Source organism: Maylandia zebra, linkage group LG14, assembly GCF_041146795.1.
Source record: "Maylandia zebra isolate NMK-2024a linkage group LG14, Mzebra_GT3a, whole genome shotgun sequence".
Lineage (NCBI taxonomy): Eukaryota > Metazoa > Chordata > Actinopteri > Cichliformes > Cichlidae > Maylandia > Maylandia zebra.
Genome location: NC_135180.1, coordinates 27780784 through 27797895, shown reverse-complemented (window position 1 = coordinate 27797895; position 17112 = coordinate 27780784). Strand labels below are relative to the sequence as shown.

At 39.3% G+C, this 17112-nt stretch overlaps 1 protein-coding gene across 2 annotated transcripts in view; it reads left to right on the top strand.

Moving 5' to 3' along the window:
- Window positions 1-17112, top strand: part of lrfn1 (leucine rich repeat and fibronectin type III domain containing 1) — a 143636-nt gene that overhangs the window by 100805 nt on the left and 25719 nt on the right. For both annotated transcript variants that reach the window (XM_004558151.5, XM_023152913.3), the window contains one exon: window positions 5001-5106. The gene's annotated coding sequence lies outside the window, so the exon portion shown is untranslated. The remainder of the gene's footprint in view (window positions 1-5000; window positions 5107-17112) is intronic.

Here is a 17112-nt window from a genome sequence, read left to right as displayed (position 1 = left end):
ATTATTTAATGTTAAGTTCAGTGTTAATTGTCACTATTTGTTATATCTTTGAAAATGAATTATGTTCCAGTTTTCAGTTGTATTCATGGCCAAATGAGCAATTAGAAGGTGTGATCTTAGACACAAAATGTGAGCAGTTTCCTGACAGACATTACTCAAGCAATTAATTAATGACAAAAATTATCATTACGCACTGCCAAGTGGCAATTTCCAGGTTTGAAAAATTAGACCAGGTGGAATAAACTTGATTTGTTTCTAGTAGGCAGTTGAGGCTGTGCGCCCATGTTAAAATGTTCAGTTATACAGCATTAAATAGGATGTTTATACATTGATAAAAACAAAAAATGAAAAAACAGTTTGGTGTTTGGCTTTTTTATACTGTTTCCACCTTCATCACAACTGTTCTTTTTTCACAACTAATCCGTCTGGATGCTCGAGTTAGGGGCGTGGTCCCTTGGATTGGCAGGTGTTTGGACACAGGCAGCTATAGCTGATTGGCGTCTGCTAGTCCTCATTTCACCCCATAGTCACTGAACTTGACTTCTCTTTTGTTTTTCTGCAGTTGGTATATTTTAGAACATCTTGTTATTGTTTTACATGAACGTTCATAAAAAGAAATAGGAATGAGAAAATTGAACTGAAAAGATAATAAAATAAAATAACATTGCACAATTGCTTTCACATATTCGTGGTGGAAAAAAATATGTTGCGCATGCAGACACACACCTTTTAGTGCTTTTTTGTGACTTGCCAAGTATTTGGGAGCATTTTAAGAGAATTGTTTGACAAATGTTATGGCTTGCTCTGTGGTATAACCATTCTAGAAGTTAATTCACCAGTTTTGGCGAATGAAATACTGATTTATTGGTCTGTTTTTAACACCAGTTGCATGGTAAGTGTGTTTCTGTTTGGCACCCTTACAATTTCTAGATGCATCTTGCTAGCATTTTCTGATAAAGTAGCAGTCCAAACTCTCCTCCAAATACAGTCAGTTCTAGCTACAAAGATTGGACATTAAAGTGCCAAAACACTAATGCTGACATTCAAAATGCAAGTCCAATGGGTACATGTCACATGTATCCTTTATACATAGTCACAACCCCAGCTGCATTTTATTATCTAAGCCTTTATATTTGAGGTTAGATAGTAATATAAATTGACTCATACAGTTTGTTCTGACCTGTAATCTATGGGGGTCCGTTGCTTAGGCACTGGAGCAGGTTGTCTGCTAATTGCAGGGTTGTGTCCTTGAGAAAGATATTGAACTCCATGTTGCCCCTGATGGCAGGTAAGCACCTTGCATGGCAGTGCTGTAATCTTGTAAAGCATTTTATATAACAAAGTTAAGGTTAAAGGTGCTATATGTGTATATATGCAGAGCTGTAAATGATGGCATTTATATATTATACATATAAATATAGAACTTTTACCAGTGCACATGATGGGATAAAGTCTTTCGTCCCATCATTGAAAAGTTTGTCCATTTTTAGCTATTGCATTACAGATGACCTCACTATGTGATCCATGAGCCTTGTCTGATGGAGTCTAACCATAACACAACCAGCCTTAATTATCACTGAGAAAGCATTTTTTGTGATCACCACCTGCACTTTTAGCCGCTGACCTTCCTTGGTAACCTTGCCCTCCAACATTATTCAGGTTCAGGGGTATTGATTGGCTGTGAAATGCACACACACACCTTCATCTTTTCTTGACCTCCTATGGCAAAGGTTTGTAGAAGCTAATGAAAAGCTAATTATTCAATCAAACTGCTCCTTAAAGCAATTTTCCTGGCAACTATTTTGTCTTATTTCAAGTAAAGAGCTCCGCTCAGTTTGAGTCAGGCAAGTGGGACGGTAAAATTCATTAAAGTCTGATGGTGTTTTAGATTAGTGGATATGACTCAGATAAAAACAGGTGTTGATCCTTAATAATCACCTTGCTTTTGTGGTTTCTTCCCTAGATGACTCTGGGTATTTTGCACCTAGTGAATAAACAGAATATATCTGATGTATTTAAACACATTAAGTCTACACATAGTGACACATGTTCAATATGTTCAGTTTCAGGGCATTGTTGTTCATGCACACCCATTAGTTAGATGTAATTAGGCTTTGACTGCAGCAAAACAGCTGTTGAAAATCCATGAATACATATAGCTCTGTGATTGATACCTTGCCATATAGTGTACACGATCCTGTGTGTAAATCGCGTCATTAATCAAAATGCTGACATGAGGAGGAGTAAATGACTATAAAGTCAGGGGAAAATGAAAATGGCCTAATGGGATTGAGTTTCATGGATCTGCTGAGGATAAGTTTGACCTCACAGTTATGACAGCAGTCGGGCTACACTACACCTCCAAACAGTATCGTTGTTTCCTGCACGAGTGGTTTTGTCAGCCCACTGCTGAGTCATGATGACATTGAGAGTGTCCTTTAATAAGCATGTTAAAGCTACAGCTGCTGTACTGCTTGTCTTTTTCTTGGGCGCTGTGATTCCTGCAGTTAGTGAAAGGAGGTGAAAAATTTAATTCGAACCAACATCTTTACTCCAGTCAGGCAATTTAGAAATAATTAAAGCTCGTACTAAATACACACACACACACACACACACACACACACACACACACACACACACACACACACACACACACACACACACACACACACACACACACACACACACACACACAAAAAAAAAAACCTTGCAAGGCTATGGTGGAATTAATTCCCCATACTGCTGTGGTCTATTAATTGCTGTGGGTCCTTGCTTACCTGCCAGCAAGCTCTGAAATTGTCATCACTTCGGTTTACTTTATATCCACGGAATGGAGCACAAGGAAAGGTGAATAGCTTCAGTATGAATGCATTCACTCAAATGTATAATTGATTGAAGCTATAAGGCTTGTTTTTGTCTCCCTGGATGGTCAGCAGGATCTGAGGGAAGGAGATGCCTGCAGCTTTTTGCAGAGATTTCTTTTTGTTGCTTTTGCAGAGCAGATGTCTGGGAAAGGAGGGAAGAAAAGCATTATCCCTAAGCCAGTAGAGAGATAATTCTGGCATTGTCTTGTAAATATATAATGAAAAGAGTATGAAATGACAGTTCTGTTATATTTCAATCTTAAAACACTTTAAAAATATGGGTTTTGATCTGCTTTTCCTCAATGCTGTAAGTAGAGTAGAGATTTTCTTAGCAAGCTTATTGATATTTACTAATGCTTCCACATCAGTACATATTAGGCCTGCTCTTTTTAAACAATTTTTTGCAGTTAAATGTTGGTTTTTCAATCATTCTTGTATCTGTATGTCCTTTTTTGGGGGGGGTTAGTTTGTTTTTGATGCCACTCACATTGGGTCATCGCTGTGTGAGTGAGTGAGCGGCACAGTATAACTACAAAGAGGTAAAAAGGGAAGTCTAAGTCACCCCTGTTGCCATTTTGAGTATTGTAAGTAGTAAAGCTGGCAATACAGGAGGACAACGGTCTCCCTAACAACTGTCTTTGTCTTGCACGGATAGGAAGGAATCATAGTGATGGATAATGACTTGACTGAGAATGCCCATTGGACCAAATAAAGGCCTGGGGCCAAAAAGAAGTGGAACAGAGAGGTAAAGTGTTGCAGCTGTGAAAGGAAAATGGATCAGTGGAGTGGAGTGTTTGATACAGTGAAGAAGAGCCATGTTGGAGACAATGTGAGGCTGTGGTGTTCCAACACTAGACTTCTCATTTTGAGCCAGGTGATGGTATACTTGAAAGTGAGGATAAAATTGAAAAGTCATTGATGAAATACATTTTTTAAAGCAAATTTACGAGTCCCATTGGTTTCTCGCTGTCACTGCAGTGATATTACTCTCTGACACACTGGCTGTGAAGAGGGGGAGGAGTGGCCCGTGTTACCGCCCTGCACAGAATATGCTTGGAATGACAGCCCATGAAATGTGTGACACCTACGCTCTTACTTTATTTCTTTTCTTCATTTCTTGAACTCTGACATGACAGTACACATCCAGCCTTATTTGAACTGGAGCTGGAAGAGGATTGAAATGACGTATCAAAAAGCAAAAGCTTGCGTCATAAATACTTCATTGGCTGGATGAATAGCTGAAGGTGACAAGTCTAAAGTCCTCCCCTGAATACAAATTGATGTACAGTAAAGCTGGAAGAAAAACCTGAGTGGAGAGTTCTGTATTTTCATGCATGAAGGCTCGCTGCAGACAAATGCGAGCGATACGGTAATCTCTCTTGGATTGCGTGCCGCTGTACTGCAAGCAGAGCTGTGACATGTCACATAGCTTGTTTTAAATTTTTGGGACAAGTGAGAAACTGAAGGCCTGTGACCTTGGTATTCATCTCTCTCCAGTGTGGAAAAAAAAGTGAATGTTTGGGTAAAAATAGCCTCTTAAGTGAGTTACAAACCCCCATGCGTCTTCATCAGATATTGCAGAGTGCAGCAATAACCTTGCGTTTAAGCATCCAGTAATTTTTTTGGAGGCATTTATCACCTTATTTTTTTTCATCCTGAACCCAGTCTGTGTTTAGTACAGATAAATTCCAAGTTGTGTCAAAATAGGATAAATTTTTCATTATGCTCTCCTTTACACTTTGTTCTCCTTGAGCTACAATGATGCAGTGAAATATTAATGACAGGACACACATTCATAGTCATGGTATCTCCAACTCTGTTTTTCTGGTGCCTTTTTCTGCTGCTTATGTTTCTTTCCTGTTGTTTCATAATCAGATCAGCGTTCATATCACACCCAAAGCTGCCAAGTGGAAAAAGGAGCAAGCTCAGTCAATGAGATTATGAATGTATGACTGCCTCTCTAGTGTGTTGAGAAACGTTGCCTCCTTCACTGGAATATTGTCTAGAAGTACATGATAAACATCCCAAAATGTGTTAAAACAACCACTTCTCTGGCAGGCTTTTTACTAAAGCTTTCTACAGCTGCATTATGTCCTAATTCTAACAAAATGCTAAAGCATGTTCCTTATTCCCCAGCGGTGTTTTCCCGTGGGAGTCGCCTGCCTCGGCCCTGAGTCTTTGACTGTTAGCTGATCAGGATGCTGATGTGGAACCTGTAATGGAGACCAGGGCTTGATATCTGGTGAGTTTGCCATGTTTTTCAAGTCACTGCATATTGACTCTAAGCAGCTCCCTGCTTAGTGGGAGCAGCTTTAACTATGCTGAAAATGTTGTTAGCAGTAATACATCAGCAGATTTAAATGGAGTGCTATGTCAGAAGATTCAGTGGCACTACAGGGCCAGAGGATAACTGAGTAAAATATTAATATTTATTCTCCTCTTGTCTCCTACTGTTTGGCAGCATTTGATTTACACAGTTAGGCAACAACCATATGCATCGAGTCTGTTGACTCTGAATCTTCTTTTCTGGCTTTATCTTATTTGTCTATTTCCAGTGTACTTGGGCAACGACACAAAATTGTCTTCTCCCAGAAAATCGTCAGACTGGTCATTTTTAAAATAACATGACTCCTGTTTACGTAGATGATAGGGCTGCACAATTAATCGTTAGAAAATCGCGATCTCGATTCATACTTATGTGCGATCTCATTTCGAAATGACAACGATTTAAAAAAAGAAAAGAAAAGAAGAAAAAAAAGCTGACGATTGTACCGCATTTTGATCCGGGACATAAGCTGCATGAAAACAAGCGCTCACTCTTCCTGCTCAACAAATGACAAGGGCGGAGCCTTATACCACGTGATACAGAAGTCAGCTGGCAGGGAAAAACAACGGAGAGCACGTGAGAGATGACGAAGCTGTAAAGGCCAAGAAAGTGACAGGAGAAAATCTGTCCCGGTCAACCACCCAAACATCAATAACGGGAACCTCATACAGCGCTTCCCTATACACGTCGAACTTCCGCAGGCACAAAGAAATTACGGAGGCTATTACTTATCACCTGACCAAAGATATGGCTCCCATCAACACTGTGCAAAACGAGGGATTTAGGAAAATGATCAACACCCTAGACAAACGCTACACAGTGCCGTCCCGCAACTATTTTAAAAATGTTGCACTACCTGCTCTATACACGCAGTGTCGGGCAACGGTGGAGACGGAATTACAAGCAGTACAACATTTTGCAGCAACGACAAAATGTGAGACATTTGTTGTTTTTATGTTTATTTATTGTTTTTATGTTCAGTCTCAACTGTTACAAAGTTGATGTGCAGTTAATAAGTGCAATAAATATTTATATTGGAAAAGAAAATCGTGAGAGAATCGTGATCTCAATTCTAAGCAAAAAAAATCGTGATTCTCATTTTATGCAAAATCGTGCAGCCCTAGTAGATGACACTAACAAACGGCCGGTACAGTCGGTTCGCTGGAGGACTTGAGAATGACGATAAAAAGGTGATGATGATGATAAAGAAATAGATATACAACTGTGGAACTGTGTAAATAGATTTACACAGCAAGTGCAATGTCTACAGGGTTGCCATCAGCGCAGAAATGTGTGAGAGAAAGTAAAAAGATTGCTGGATAAATATTGCTTAGTCAAGAAGCTCTTATCTAGCATATTCAACATGCATATAAATATAGCCGCTATAATAGTAAATAATAATAATAGAAAAATATTTGTTCTCAGAGAGAGCTTTATTATTTATGTAATGTCATCTAAAAATGTCTAGCATTAATTTTGTAAAGTTAACAATATTTTGTGTATTTGTAATCGAAATGTATGCTTTTCTTTAATACGACTTACAGTTTTTATCTAACTACAAGCCACATTATTATCTGAAAGCCTATTTACCAAACTTTGATTGTAGTCTCAGCTCTTAATGTATTTTTCTGATGAAGCCAATTGGAGTCATTTTGACCCCGATACAAAATATCGAAATAAATACAAAAAACGCCAGGCAGCCCTGGGATGTAATCCCTCCAGTGTGTCCTGGGTCTGCTCAGGGACCTCTCTTACAAGCCCAAAACACCTCACCTAGGAGGCATCCTGGTCACATGGCCGTAACACCTCAGCTGGCTCCTATTGAAGAAGAACAATAGTGGCTCTAATCTGAGCTCCTCCTGAATAACTGAGCTCCACACCCTATCTCTAAGGCTGAGCCCAGACACGCGTTGGAGGAAACTCATTTCCGCTGCTGGTATCCACGATCTTTTGGCCACTGCCCACAGCTCAGCTCGTGACCAAAAACAAGGACTGAAGCACTGATCGACTTGTAAATCGACAGCTTCGCTTTCATGCCCTGCCCTCTCTTCACCACATCAGATCAGAACAGCTTCTAAATCACTACAGATGAGGCACCAATCTGTCTGTCATTCTCCCACTCTACTCTACTTTACTTTCCTTACACGTAACCAAGATCCCGAGACACTTAAAGTCCTCCACTTGGGGAAGCAACTCATCTCCGACCCAGATTCTGACCAGACTCATCCCAGATACTTCACACTCAGTGCAAGCTGGAGATCACCACCTGATGAAGCTAAGAAAACCTCATCATCTGATGCAATGATGCCAGGTCTCTCTTGGAAATGAGATTTGAATTCCAATTAGATTTATACCTGGATAAATGAAGAGTTAATAATAAAATCCACAGAAATCAGGGACCACCTTACCAGATCCTCTCCACCCATTTGCTGTAGCTAGAAAATTTGTCCATAAATGTTCTGAAAAGTATCAGTGACTAAGGGCAGCCCTGGCGAAGATTATTATTGGCAGTGCAAACCAAGCTCTCAATGTGGTTGTATAGGGACAGGAAACAACTAAAACCAATTAAAGCTAAACACACACTAAAGGCAGTTCTAGCACACAATTTCCCTCATGCTATTCTCAGGGCATGCTGGCTTATGACAGGAGCAACAAACAGTTGTGCCCTTCCTGTCTGTGGTTCATGAGCAAAGGTAACACCATTTTCAAGCATTAAACACTTGCATCAGCGGGTGGAGCTCCCCTCACTCCCAGGAGGGTCATTTCTGCTTGGATTAAGGGGTTCACAATCTAGCAGAATCAGCTCTCCTTTTTCATGTGTGGCATCACCAGGGCACGGCCCTGATCTGTTCTACCAATGTTCTAATAACTTCCACTTTGGCGAGTTATCATCCAGATGATGAATGCAGCAATGGAGTCATTCTTCTTTAAATTGACTGACAGAGCACCACAATCCTCTTGATATTATATGATACTTTAATTCAGGGCTCATGGCAAAAATGTATTGAAAAAAGTCACAGAAGTCACAAAAGTCACATAACCTGAAATGGTAGCATAAAACTACTATGAAAAAAGTATACCTTTGGGGTCTGCACAGTAGGATGAGTGTTAAAGTTACTAATTGGTGAGTAACCTTTTCACACAGTAGGAGGTTTATGGACAGTCTGTAGAGCTTGCATTGATCTACATTTGACATTAATGGATATAATGTACATGTTAACGCAGAGTCGGAATGCTAAACTGCCACATGTAACTGATAAGCACAGTGGGTGTTTTAACTGTTCACAAGTCTGGACTTGGAATACTAAGAAGTGCAAAGTTTTAAGAGTTAAGAAGTCATTCAGTCTTTCCATGCTAATGGCAGTTAGAAAACTGCAAATAAAAGCTTGAATAGAAACTTGGTAATTGACAGGTTTTAAGAGGTTAATGGCCAAAGTACCATTTTTAGCTATGATAGAAACATTCTATATGTCTAGCCAGAAAGGAAACATGATAGTATAAATTTAGTTTAGAAAGAAAATAAAATGGGGTGGGGCTGTGCCGATTATCAGTATTCTCTCGAGACTTAAAAGCAAACCCCACCAACCTGGCAGTTTCTGTGGTCTTTATATAACTCTGCCCAATATTTCAAATAATGTGACCCATGTGTAGTACAAAAGAAGGCTCTGTCTGGAGTCGTAGTGTAATTGACTGCAGCTCTAACTAACTCTTCAAAATGCTGCAGCAGGACATGAACACAGTTTCGTGTTACGGCTGTACATTATATAGCATGAAACTATTAATTAAAACCCAACACACAAGAGGATAGAGTTAATGGTGTGTGCTCCATGTTCAGAGGGCAGTCATTTGAGAATAATTGTGTGCATCTGAAGTGCAGAAGGTACCAGTATCCCCTTAGCAACTGTTTGGTAGACTCAAGTAGGTGTTCATCCTGAAAATGTCATAGCACTACATCAAGGCATATGATATCTGATCCGGCTTGCTGCCGGTAAGTGAACTCTGCTGAGGGCCTAGTTTTAGGTGAAAGTCTGGTTTATGATCCTGGCGGAATTCATTAAGGTGAGGAGTGGGAGGTGGAATGATATTGCCTGCCTTTGACCCTCTGTGGTCAGAACTCTTGTGGTTTCAGTGGTCAGGGGGTATCGCACAGTGCTGAGAACAAAGAAATATAATGGCTCCCACTTGTCCTCTGTGGGTTCAAAGGGAATGGCATGGCAATGCCAATTAGCCAGCTTGTGTTACAGAATTGAACATAAGTGCTGTTCCCTTCAGTGCCCCCACCCCCCACCCTGCGTTGTACTCCTAACAAGCAGCATCTACAGCAGACACCCTGCATAACTCTGCATATTTTGTGCACCGCCAGACATCCTGTTCTGTTTTGTGTCCCAAAAAAAGCAAATAATTCCCATAGTTTAATTAATCCTTTTTGAGAGATTTGAATTCACTCCTTTCCTGTCAAATAAAAGCAATTTGTGTTGTAAAAGTACAGTAATTTGGCCCGTATGTTTTCTTTTGACATCTTCTCCCAGCTGCTCTTTTGAGTGCAGTTTAATCCCGGTTGTCAAGTTTGAGGCCATTAAGAGGCGGAACAACAGGATTCCCCACCAGCTCATCTCTGCTTGCAGAAAATTATGGCACTACAAACTGAGTGTTCTGAAAGTAGGTAGTGAATAATATATATATATATATTTTTTTTTTTTTTTTTCTAATCGGGGATCGAGGGAAGAGTGAGGAGTAGGTCAAGTAGTTGCCTTCCCATATTCAAAATTCCAGTGCACATCTTCCCTGTCTTGTGTCTGGTGGTCTGTTTCTCTTTTCAAGGTAATGTGAGGCTTGCAGTGAGTGTTTCCTGGAATATCGAGCATTCAAAGCAGTGACAGGCAGTGTCAAGTAGCAGCTCAGGGTATTCTGAATGTTTACAGCACATATTACCATGCTGAGATATCCTCCTCTGCACCTGATTCTTGTTACTGCATCTGTAATCATTTGCACAAATTAAGCCATACACCCTGTGTCAAGCACATCTTGAAATTATAAGGGAAATTTGAGGTGGTGCAGCTGAAGCTTTTTTTGTTGTTGTTCTTTTAAAAAATAATAGAGAAAATACAGTAAAAATCAAACACACCTGCATGCGTGCGAGCACAAGGTAGATAAAATAGACGCGTCGCTCCAGGGGAGTTGTGCTCAGCGTCTTGGTGTTTTCTCTGTGCTTCGCTTTCTCTTTTTGTTAGTGCAGATGCAGTCAGGGTTGGCAAACACACTGAAGACTGAGTCACTTAAACATCCTCATTTTGGCACACGGCTGATTCATAGTGTATTGATTTCTTCATACATCAGATTCTTTTGTTCTTTTGTTTGTTGTTATGCATGCATACAGCAGAGAGGGCATTCTGTGAGCTTCTGCAGGCACATATGTCTGTCTTAAAGCTTCCTCCTTTGCGCTATTATGTGATCAGAAAACGAGAGGCATCTTTAAATGAGACATGGAAGTACAACCCTATCATATAAACGTGCTCATTACAAGGAGCATAACTGAGTAGAAGAATCAATTTACATTAATGGCCAAGAATAGCACAATCAGTGTTTGTGAGCATAAACAACCCTGTCTCCCAGAGCAGCAAAACAAGAGAAACTCTGATCTCTGTTGTCATGCAAGTGTAAACCCTGGAGCTCATTCATTCAAAATAAAAGGTGCATTACACTTTGATGGAACTCTTTTTGCAGTGCCTGGATCCAAACAGGCAGGCTCTTAACCTAAAAAGGTATCTGTAACTACAGACAATATCTCTCTTCATGGTTCTCTTTCATGAAAAAAAGAAAGATTTTTCTTTCACTGTTGCGGAAATCAGCAGAGCATCACGAGAAATGGAGCAAGACAAACTCTTCTGTTCATTCTTGGCAGAAGATGCTGAAATTAGAAACAGTAGATAAAAGTTCAGTAATGCAGACAGAGGCATGCTCAAGTATTAGGAAAACCTTTTTGAAGTTAAATTGGTTTCTTTGAGGGAACTCGGTCTCAAAACACATCTCAACCAGGCTCAAGTTAATTATGCTTTAGAGTGTTTGTGCGTGTGTGTGTGTGTATATATATATATATATATATATATATATATTTGATATAAATATTATTATACAGATGTCTATTTACACACCAGGAAACTTTGGGAAGTCGTGGCATTCTCACTGGAACTGCTTTGATACATAATATGCTGCGCTGATTGGAAAATAATGCCTTTTCTTTAAATTTTTTGTTTTGGTTACATCTTTTATGCAAATGGATAAGGCTGTTTATCTAAAGTGCTATCTATAAATACCTACGACAGCTCAAGGGAAAGATCTCTGCCACTTCCTGTGCAGAAACAGACAAAGATACAAACCCTAATGCTCTCCTTTCCCTCTCTGTCATCATAAATGTGAACGTCTTTCCTTGAGTTTTACCCTCTGCTACATACCGTAAGTGGCTTGTGATATAATGTTGCCAGTTTTGCTGTCCATCTGCACATTGGTCTAAACAAGGCGTCCCCCTTCGTTTCATATCATTTACCAAATACAGCGGATGGGAGGAGGCTGCGTGATAGTGGCAGACGAGAAGCTGGTTGCGAGCCACAGCTCCTCCATTGTCTACCATGCTGGAGAGAGAGTGGGAGCCCCTAAAGAGGCCTGGCAGAGTCTCTGCTTCCATCTGCCTGCATGCCTTGCCATGGAGCCCAGCTCGCACCACTTGAGATTATACTCACGTCCAAGCTGTTACTGTAATTTGCATTGGCTCATAGGCAGAGGAGAGTGAGAAGGAGGAGGAGGAGCTGCACATGAGGCAGGGATGTTATAAGTGGACCTGGCAGCACAATAAGCTTGCTTGGGTGTAGTATTATGGACAACTGGCATGGATGGATCTATATTAAAGTTCAATAATGGGATTGAGCAGGTTGCCTCTGCTGTCCAAGATTATAGTTTGTGTTAGTGCATGAAGTAAATTATAGAAATGCAGTGTTGGGAACTACCTCAGTCGCATTCACTAATGGTGTCGTATTTTTTACAGCTACACATTTTTAATCTTTGTGCCTGGCTCCAGCAGCATATGAGAATTATCAGTCACAATATAGCAAACAAATTAAAGGTATGTCGTTCTGACTATACCTCTTTGTTATGTATTCCGCTAGTTAGCAGGTGATTCCCCCCCCGTAATTCATTCAGATGAAAGATCACACCAGGAGTAAAGAATTAGCAAAGTCTACACAAGCAAGTCTACCAGCACAAAGGACTAAATCAAAAATACAAACTCTTGCAGTGCCCCGTCTTTTTAAGATCATGCATCAAACCTGGGATGTGATCATAAATTCGTCTATGAGAATATAAATCTAAGGCAGCTGCTTTGTTTACATAATTTCCTTTTGCTTTTTCTTCTTCTTTGTTACATTTGTTTTGCTGTGGTTTTCAGAATAAATTGGTGTTTATTCAGCATCCATTTGGGAGAGTGGCTTATTCATGTGTAAAAATTTCTTACGATGGGATTGTAAATGCACATTTTTTCTGATAAAATGGAACAAAAAAAATCCATGCATCCCAATGTCCTGCTTTCTCAGCCTTAATTTGTTCCTAATGTGATAGCTTTTGGACTGCAATTTGGTTCAGCACCTAATTTATCAATTTTACTAATTAACTAGAGGCAGGAAAAAAAGGGCAATTTCCTCTTTCATCAAATAGGTTGTGAGCTAATTACTTATGGTACAGCCACAACCGCAATGACCAGTAATGAACTGACTGTAGCTGGTGGCAAAGTTACTACATGTACAGTATGTAATGCTTCCTGTACCTTACAATTATTTCCATCAGTCTATTTTGTAATATTAATAGGAAATATCAACAATCATCCCCAAATCATTAGGAACGACTGTTCAGCTGCATGTATCTAATCAGCCAGTATCATGGCAGCACTCCAATGCATTTAGGCATGTGGACATGATGACCCATAGAATTTCAAACCTAGCATCACAATTAAGAAGAAAAGTGATATAAGTGACTTTGAATGTGGTATGGTTCTTGGTGCCAGACTGGCTGGCCTGAGTATTTCAGAAACTCGTGATCTACTGAGATTTTCCCACACAACCATCTCCAGGGATGGTCAAAAAATTAAAATATCCAGTAGGGGGAAAGTCTCTGAGTGAAAACGCTCTGTTAATGCCCAAGGTCAAAGGAGATTGGCCAGACTGGTTTGAGCTGATACAAAGGCAACAGTTACTCAAATAACCACTCCTTACAACCAAGGTTTGCAAAAGAGCAACAGATGGGATACAGTAGCACAAACACCACTCTAAACAGGTAAGAACAGGAAAGCGGAGCACACCAAAATCTAGAAGACTAGAAAAACATTGCCTGGTCTGATGAGTCTCCATTTCTACTGCAACATTTAGACAAAAGTGTCAGAATAGGCCATAAGTAACATGAAAGAATGGATCCATCCTGGCTTGTATCAGCAATTCGGGTAGTTGCTGCTGGTGGTGTAATAGTGTGGGGGATATTTTCTTGGCTCACTTGGGGCCCTTTAGTGGCAGTTGAACATCGTTTAAATGCTACAACCTACCTGAGTGTTATTGCTGACCATGCCCAGCCCTTTATGACCACAGTGTACCCATCTTCTGATGGCTGCTTCCAGCAGGATAACTGCCACATTGAAAACCTCAAATCATCTCATATTGGTTTCTTGAACATGACGATGTACTCAGATGGTCTTCACAGTCACCACAGTCTCAGTCCAATAGAGCGTCTTTGGGATGTGTTGGAACGTGATATTCACACCGGTGCTGTGCAGCTGACAAATCTGCAGCAACTGTTTGATGCCACCTTGTTGAATCTATGCCACAAAAAATTTGAGTCAGTTCTCAAGGCAAAATAAGGTTTAACCCGGTACTAGCACAGTGCACCTAATGCCGTGAGTGTATTTTGAAGGTTAAAAAAATTAAACAAGTTAAATTGAACGTATAGCTTAGTGGCTAATTGTGAATTGTATTGTAAAAAGATTTAAAAATTAAAGTTCAAATTTAAGAACAGTTTTTATCAGTTTAATTGCCTTTGGGAAGTCTATAAAAATTGGCAATTTTACACAGCAGGTAATCAGTTTTATGTAACAGTGGCTTTTCATTATAGAGAATGTCAATGACAGTTATATGGGGATTCAGTCACATTAACTTTGTGAACTTCCATGAAAAAAGAATATAGATAAAAAATAATTACGTAAGTGATAGGAAAGAACTAAATATGCCTTTCAGTCTCGAATAACAGGCCCGAAAGGTTTTTGATTAGGGACTCAGAAAGTGAAGCATGACTTTGTCTGCAATCATACTAAACATTTCACTCATATTATTACTAATTATTCTAATGTGTCACGAATGAAACACAGTGACCTGATTTAACTCAAACAAATGTAATTGGAGGAAAAAGTCAAACAAGGACTTGCTCAGAGAATACACATAAGACTTTATTTTTAAATTGCCCCTACTTAAATCACTGGCTACACTTACTGGATTGGCATGGATCATAATTATTTTCATTCTTTTACTAATGCATTAAAATGCAAATAATTTATTGTCATTGTGTCACTGTCATGTGAACTCATTTGTTCGGGGATTGCTGTATACCTTAAACCGCCAATGGGTAAAATTTACTCACTGTATTAACATTGATTTTCAAGCTCCATCAATCATTCAATTATTATTCTGTAACTTCAGGTTGTATCATTAATGGTTTGCTATAGTTACTTCACAAAATAATGAATAAATAACAGAGCTTTATTTATATAGAAATTTACTTATAACAAGGTAATCACAGAGTAAGAAATGCACATTTCTATGTCTGCATTTTATCACTTTATAAAACATCACTGAGTCTTGAAAACACTTCGTGCATTAAGCGAGTATGCTTGATTTACATTCAGAACTCTGCTTCTTGTGTCCATATTGAAGGTTGGCTATGATTTATGGCACAGCTCTGTTGTGCATACCAGTAAAGGAAAGCTGTTGCCCTTCTGTAGCTAAAAATGTGTATCTAAATGTGCAGAATCAATAATAGAAAAATTGCCTTGTTCCTTGTTCTGTTAAATATTACCTGCTGGAGCTCATACTGTAGGTTTAAATCAGCCTTTATGTTGAGGTCAGAAATAATGCTTTTCCAACTTTTTATTTGTTTGAAAGAAGTTTCGTGTTCTGTGACAAACCCATAAGTCAAAGCATTCTCTGTGAATTTGTTGGTTGCATTAAACAATGTGGTGAACTGGCAGGAAACTGCAACAGGAAAAAAATTTATAAGACCCAACCTGTTTCTTACCTGTTTGGCCTATTCATGTACGTTCTGTGGCTTACATTCATGGACTGTGTATAAATGATGAATTCATGCATATTTTATATTTTATGTACTCCATCCTTGTATATAGCATGGGAGTTGCAAGTTTTTAAGTTTTCTGCTTCATCTTTGCACATTTTTTATGTAGGAAGGAAGTAAACTAAGTGTTAGAGTGCACACAGTTTAAAAAAAACCTCCCAGAGGTCTCTTTTACTTGATTGTATAATTAAAGGAAGGATGTATTAGCAACCAGGCATAACATGTTAAACTCCCCCAGGGGGTGAGCACAAAAAACTCTGAGGTTGTCTATGTGGCAATTACATAACTGTTTACATTTGAAAATCTAAACTTTACTTGAAAGTCTTTACACAGAGTGTAGCACTGTGTTAATCTCTAGCTGTAGCTAACGGAGAGGACAAATGACTGTTCAGTTTGAGGAATACATAAGAGAAAAGCATTAACATTTCGCTACTTTGTCACACTGCAACCAACCCCAAACAAAGTCAGAAAAGATATGGAGGATGAAAAGCATGCAAATACACAAATGTGCATATGGCCGTGTGATACTAGTGCAAAAAGGAGCCGATATGTGGAATTCAGGTGTTGGTTGCTTTTGTTTTGTTTCGTTTCTCTGAGTCTCAGCAAACCTATAATGCGACATATTGACTGGTCAGTAGTAAGTGCAGCAATTGTTCACTTAAACTTATTTTCTTGGCACAAAGCCAACAGCAGATAAATCCACATCTTGTGTGAACTGCCACTCTCTGTGTATTGACACTGCAAGGTGTTTTATTTGACACCGACAGGATTAGTGATACCTTCAATATATTTGACAAAAGTTCTGCCTAAACCTGCTTTGCTCTGGCTTTTCTAGGAAGTGTGTCAAACTGAAGATGCGCAGTCCATTATTTGTGGGGACATGCAGTCGTAGCTGCCTCAGCCGAGGTCTAGCACACACTCATTACAGCCCTGAGTGATTTTGGGACATTGTCCTCTATATCAATTAGAGCTGCATGAATTTCCGATTATTGCGTCCAGTTATTACAGTAGATTTATTCAGGTGGATCCTGTTGGTAATAAATCTCGATTGTTTTTGTTAATTGAATTATACTGTAGTCAGAAAGGGGAATGTACACGGTGGAAATTTACTTAATATTCAACTTGCAAAAGTGATGAATGGGGTCATCTACATCACGTATCTACTGGAGTCTAATTGAGAAGCAACAAAAATCTCTCTTAGACTTAAAGTGTGAACTGGGCTGCATTGCGCTAATGTTAGCATGCTCACAATTTGCTAATTAACACAAAGAACAAAGCAATGCAGAGGCTAATGGAAATGTCATGCTAAATTTGAAATGAGTTCACTAGGGTTGAATTAAAGCATCTCCAGAGTCATTACAGTCCCTCCAGAAGGTATACTAATGTCTGTAGCGAATTTCATGGTTATTCATCTAATCGTTTTTCAAACATGTCGCTCAAAACCACAAATGTCAAACTTATGGTGTCTCTGTGGGAGGAGTCAAAATCATTAACATCCCCTGTCCATGAATGTCAGTACAAAACTTCTTGGTAATCCACCCAGTAGTT